Source organism: Hydra vulgaris, chromosome 02, assembly GCF_038396675.1.
Source record: "Hydra vulgaris chromosome 02, alternate assembly HydraT2T_AEP".
Lineage (NCBI taxonomy): Eukaryota > Metazoa > Cnidaria > Hydrozoa > Anthoathecata > Hydridae > Hydra > Hydra vulgaris.
In genome coordinates this window covers 52,587,287-52,593,286 of record NC_088921.1, presented here as the reverse complement: position 1 = coordinate 52,593,286, position 6,000 = coordinate 52,587,287, and positions in this window count along the sequence as shown.

The window sequence follows — 6,000 nt, the reverse complement described above, 5'->3', positions numbered from 1 at the left end:
TTATGGTGACTACATTTATCTTGTTTTTGACATCTAGCCATTGGTATTAAAAATATGCTCCATGATGATGTCATCATCAGATGGCATGTGCATTAACCAATGATATTTTATATAAACTGGATGTTTTATTTCAATCCAAAAAGTGAAGCCACTTTTGCCCTTTTTACAAATGGCGGATTAAAAATTTAATCCGCCATTTGTAACAAGTATTATTTAACTTTTTTTTTTTTTTTATATGAAGTAAATATATTTTAAATCTATTAAATATATTAAATCTATATACTATTTATGTAATAGAGTTGAGAGAAAGTTAGAGTACTTGTAAAATAATAATTTATGATTTCTTATTTTATTTTCGATTAAAAAAGGATTTTTAAAGGGATAAAGTTTTAAATAGAAAAGTGAAATGACAGATGCTTTTGAAGCATTTTTATGGGTTATAATACATAGGCTCATAAACCTTTATAAGTATTTTATAATTATTATAACATGTTTTTGAATTTTCTTTGATTTATTGGGAACTTTTGACTCGCATTTTTAACTTTTATTCCACACATCGGCTTCAACTTTTACCCTTTTTACAAATGGCAAACTATATTTATAAGCAAAAAAAGCGACTTTAGTTTTTGTTCAATAAAATTCCGCAAGTTAGAAATCTATTTTAAATAATCTATCATTGGTATTAACAATGACAAATTTTTAATAGTAAATCTATATGGTCTGCCCTTTTTTAAATCTAGCAATACACAGCATTTGTCTTTACTTTGCTTGTTTGTTTCTAAATCTCTGTTTCTTGTTACTTTTTTTATGGCAAACAAAAGCCAAACTGTCTTAAGGAGTTTCTTAAAGAGTTCTTTAGAAACTTCCAAATGCCTTCAGAAAAATGGTCTTGTTTGCAAAGACTTTTTTTTGAAGTATGATAATGTTACAAAATTTACATGTGATATTTCAGCGCTAGCAAAATACCATATATATAAAAAGAAAGTTGTTTTCAATCAGGCCAATTTTTTTTTACTTTTAGAACTATATGCACTTAGTTTGTTTTGGGGTTGTCTGTGGATTATTGTTATTTTGAAAGAAGGAGCTAAAGATATGTCATTTGTCATATGTTCAAATTGATTATATTTCTGAAAAGTCAAATGACTTATCCGGTAAAAAGCCATCTGATTTTGTCAGAAAGTTTAGATCACTGGTAGAGTTTTGAAGGAAAAAAAGGCTATTCAGTTATTTTATTTTGTATACTAGTCCCTATTTACAAAAGATACAAACTAATTTAACAGCATCAGTGCATTGGTTATGCATTGATGCTATTAAATTGGTTTGGATGACTGGATTATTAAGGCTGTGGATTATTATGGTCCAGCATTCATAAAATACAATTTCCATAACCTAATTCAATTGTTATAACTTTTTGAATGACTACTTCTTGATATGTTTGTCTTTGTTGAGTCTTAAATTATTGGTTTCTGGTAAGAAGATTTGCTAAAATGGTCAAGCGTTTAAGTGAAATATAAGCAGTTTGGATTGGAAACAAAGTAATCGATACTGTTAAAGAGAGCTATTTATTAAAACGATTTTTGATTTTTCCTTTTGTGAAAATGTACTATTTAAGTTTCGTTATTGTGCCATGCAATTCATGTTAGGGGTTATCCATAATTAATGTCAGTGTTTTTTCTCAATTTTTGACTCCCCCTCCCCCCTTTGTCAAACTGTCAATTTTTGGCTTACCCCCCGTTATATATGATGTCAGTTTTTGTGTACTCCCCCCCTAAAAAACAATAAAAATGTTTAAAAACCATTGATTTTTTTTTTTGACTAAATTATACATTTATACAATAGTAGATCTCATCAAATTATATTATATAATAGTCAATATCTCATTAAATAATCAACTAAGCAAATAGTATTATATATCTTTAATATAATCTTCCCATGGGTTGTTGAAGTGATCATCGATTAAAACAATAGGTAGTGAATGCTCTCCACGCTCTAAAAAGATATCGTATTCTTAAGGTACAATCAAATTTGTTGCGTCAACTTCATTTCCATCTAACCATTCAGCATTTTCTGAACTCTTCTGGAAGGCGATGACTGCCAAAAATTCTGTCTGACGCTTGGCAGCGATACAAACAGGTTGAACCCTTTTGATTAGAGGGAGTGTTATAGCAGAGGAATAAATAGAAGCGCGCTTTTTCAACATTGCTTGAGAGGCAAAGTAGATATTGCACTTTTTACAGATTCTATTAGCTAGGCTAGACTGAGTTGATAGACAAAACGTATCATACGGCAAAATTGGAAATCCTTTGGCAGTAGGAGGAAGAATACTTTCAATGTTTGATGCGATGAGCATAAAGACAGATGATGGAAACAATTCTTTTGCTCCTTCTGACACATCTACTGCTTTGAGCCCGTCTCTCATTTGGTTGACAGGGACAGGTGGCGGAAGAAATCTTGCTCTAATTAGAGTAAAGTAAGAGCTTCTAATAGTCCAACAACAATAACGATTTTCACATTTCACAATTTGAGTAAAATATTGACTTGTACGAAGATGATCGGCAATCCAATGTTGATCTTGTAATATAAGGCTCCTTGACTCTAGCTCTGATTTGTCTGGATCAATATACTCTGCAATGGTTGGATAACCGTCAATTTGTAGATCAGACCAAATATCAGCAAAACCAAAGTTCTGTTTTTCTAAATTTTTATCTATTGTCCTGCCTGATTTAAAAAGATATGTTGGTTATTATAGTTAAAAATTGTATTAATATTTTTACAAATTAACTTTTGTCAATGTAATTACCTTGAGAATCAAGATGAGTTCTGTAATGTTCATGCGGAAGAATCACCCCAAATAATTCTTTACTTAGAGGTGCCATTTGTCGCTCAGCTCTGTTGAATGCACTTCGGCCTGGAGCGTTTGTCATGATGAAAAGAGCGTCAAGGTTATTCTTCAAGAAATGGTGAATTCCGATTTCAATTACTTTCTGGTATCTGGGATTTTCGTCGGGTCCTCCATCGACGCTAAACACAACAATAGGCTTAACCATATTAGTTTGAGGATCTCTGGTAATAAAGTCCAATTCTTTGATATCCATGAGCCGCTGAAAGTCTAATCCATGAGCGAAGGTGGTCGAGGATGCGTATTTTCCTGATCGAACAGCAATGTAGGTAGGTCCAGAATAAGTAACAGCATCTGTTTTTCCGAGACCATCTTTTTTGATCGTAATTCCAGCGTATACAGATGCTATAAGCTTGTGTTTAGCAGCCACGACCCAGTCGTGGTCCAGGAGAGTTACCCGGTACTCCAAATTTATCAACAATAGCACCTGTTTTTTGGCTGCTGTGATTCCAATTGGCGCTCTAGCCTTGTCGTCTTGGCTAATGAAACACACTTCATCTGGCCCTAAAATAGAACAAACTTCTTTCACATATTTTATAGTTGAACTGCAAAAGACTCCGTCAACATGTTTTAAATGAGATTCATTCTGAGGACTGATCAATCTAACAGGGACTGTTTTGACGTGCCTTTTGCCTTCTAATGTTTTGTAACTTTTTGGAAGTAGATGAGTATAGAGGGCGCTCTTGCTGATTGCAAACCCAATTTTGTTTATCTCGGATGTCAATTCGTCTAGAGTTTTAATGCTCTAAATAATAAAGAAATATATTTGGATATAATTAACTCTTTACAGAAAACGGGATTTATTTCGTAAATTATATTCAAATCAAATCGTGAAATTAGTTGTTAACGTTTCAAGATATTTACAATAGTGCAAGTACTAATTAAAAGTAAAATTCTAACAAATACAGTATTAACAAACATAGCTAAGCTATCATTGCCCAAAGAACCTCTGACCGACGTCTTTCATCAGCGGACAAACCATGGAGAGCAATATCCATAATCGCCTTCAAAAGAAGAGGTTGATCTACTTCTAATGGCAGTTGACCAGGTTTCTTTTTGATTTTTAGTTTTTCTTTGACTTCTGGATGCTCCAAGCAGATTTCCTCCATTCTAGCTTTTTTCAGTTCTCTAGTTTTTTTCTGTTGAGCTTGATCATACTTTTTTTTGGCCAGTTCTTTACATAGATGAGCTAGTTTCTTCTTTTTTTTTTTCAAATCATCCTCATCAGCTTCAGCAATGAATCCACTTCTCTTTCTAGTCTTCAGTCCAGCAACTTCACAATTTAAAGCTGCAATCTCAGAATTGAGTCAATCTTGAGCCACTGTTCTTGCATTTTTTGATTTTTCGTGGTCAACAAACTCAAAGTTAATGCACTTTGTTGATCATCAATAACAGATCGCTCATTGGTGGGCTCAACAAACTGTGAGAAATTCTTGTCAAATTCAATTGGAGAATACGTGGGGGCAGACTGTTTTGGAGTATTGGCCCAAAATGATAATTGCATGCTCTTGAACTTCATTGCCTTTTCATTAAATAAATTGATTAAATACATTACTCTTGATTCAAGATCCTTAAGCACCAGTTTCTCTTCTTTTAATGAATTCCATATACTATGGACTTCTTTCTGGATATTAGCCTTTATTATTTTGGGATGAGCATTTCCGTACGAGACCATCAATAAGTTAAGTAATGCGGTTTTATCCATATTTTAATATTGATTTATTAGTATTGTTTACATCACAATCAGAATAATGATTTTGCTCATTGTTAGCGCAAGCTTTTTAAAGTTTCTTCAACCCGCTAGAGAGAAATTAGCGTTTCGAATTTTCAATAGACTTTATGTGTTTGCATTGCATCACGTTTTACAATCAACTAGAGAACAATTAGAATTTTGTATTTGAAATAACGACAATTTAATTTTAAAAAATGACAAATTTATGAGTTTACTTTTATAAGCTTACTTTGAACCACATATTATAATCCGCTTGGGAGCGAATAACGATTGTGAATTTTATATACAAAGAATTAATATTTCTAGCATAATTTGATTCGCAGTCAAATGGTAATATATTAATAAAACGATAGTAATTTTTATTTTACGTTAGTAGTTGTTATTTATTTAATGTCTCTGGGAAACTTATTATATTAATTTATAGTATTATATTATAAATAATTTAATAAAATATAACATCAAATTCCCCGCATTTAATATTAATTTCCCCACAAACAAAACATCATTTCTATACCATTTAGTAAATATAAATACCGTTAAAATCTGCTCATTAAAACTAAAAAAAAAAATTTAAATTGACATTATTTTGGCCTCAACACCCCCCTCCCCATTGTCAGTTAGTGTCAAACTTTCCAGCACTCTTTTCCACAAACTTTCCAGCACTCCCCCCCCCCCCCCCCCTTATATTTACTGACATCATTTAGGGATGACCCCTTATAAGAAAATATATTGTCTTTGCCAAAATAACTCTTGTAAAAAAAACTTTACAGAAATCTGAACTCAAACACAATGATATATCTTTAAAGGGTAAATCTAGAAGTATTTTTTTCCATCATGTTATAATTGTGTGTTTTAAATAAATTTTGTTTATTTATTCAATTAAAAATATTTTGGGGCCAGTTTCATTAGTTTTGCAGTTTATTGAGGGATTGTTTTTTCAGATGATGTTGCTAAATGATTTGCAGTCAATAATCTTTCGAAAGCAGAAAAACTCAGGTGAGCATCAAATAGAAAGTTAGCCCAATTTCTGGAATTTGTCGTATTTCTATTTGTTCATTCCTGATGTTTTTTTATTTCGTTCTTAATGATTTAAATTGGATTTGTTTGTAACTTTATGTTTCTTCTTATATTTTCCTCTTTTAGTGTCAAACAAAGAATACGCGAATTATTTGAATTATGGTTGAAATTTGCAAAGAAAGTAAAAATCAAACTAGTTTCACTCAAAATTATTGTATATAATTTGAAAATTTGGAAATAGAAGTATTGCAATATTTATTTATTTTTAGTCTTTTAATTTCCGTATTCAATTATTTGTCCGGACTAATATAATAATCGTGTATGACCTTAATAAATAAAAAGAAAAAATAAC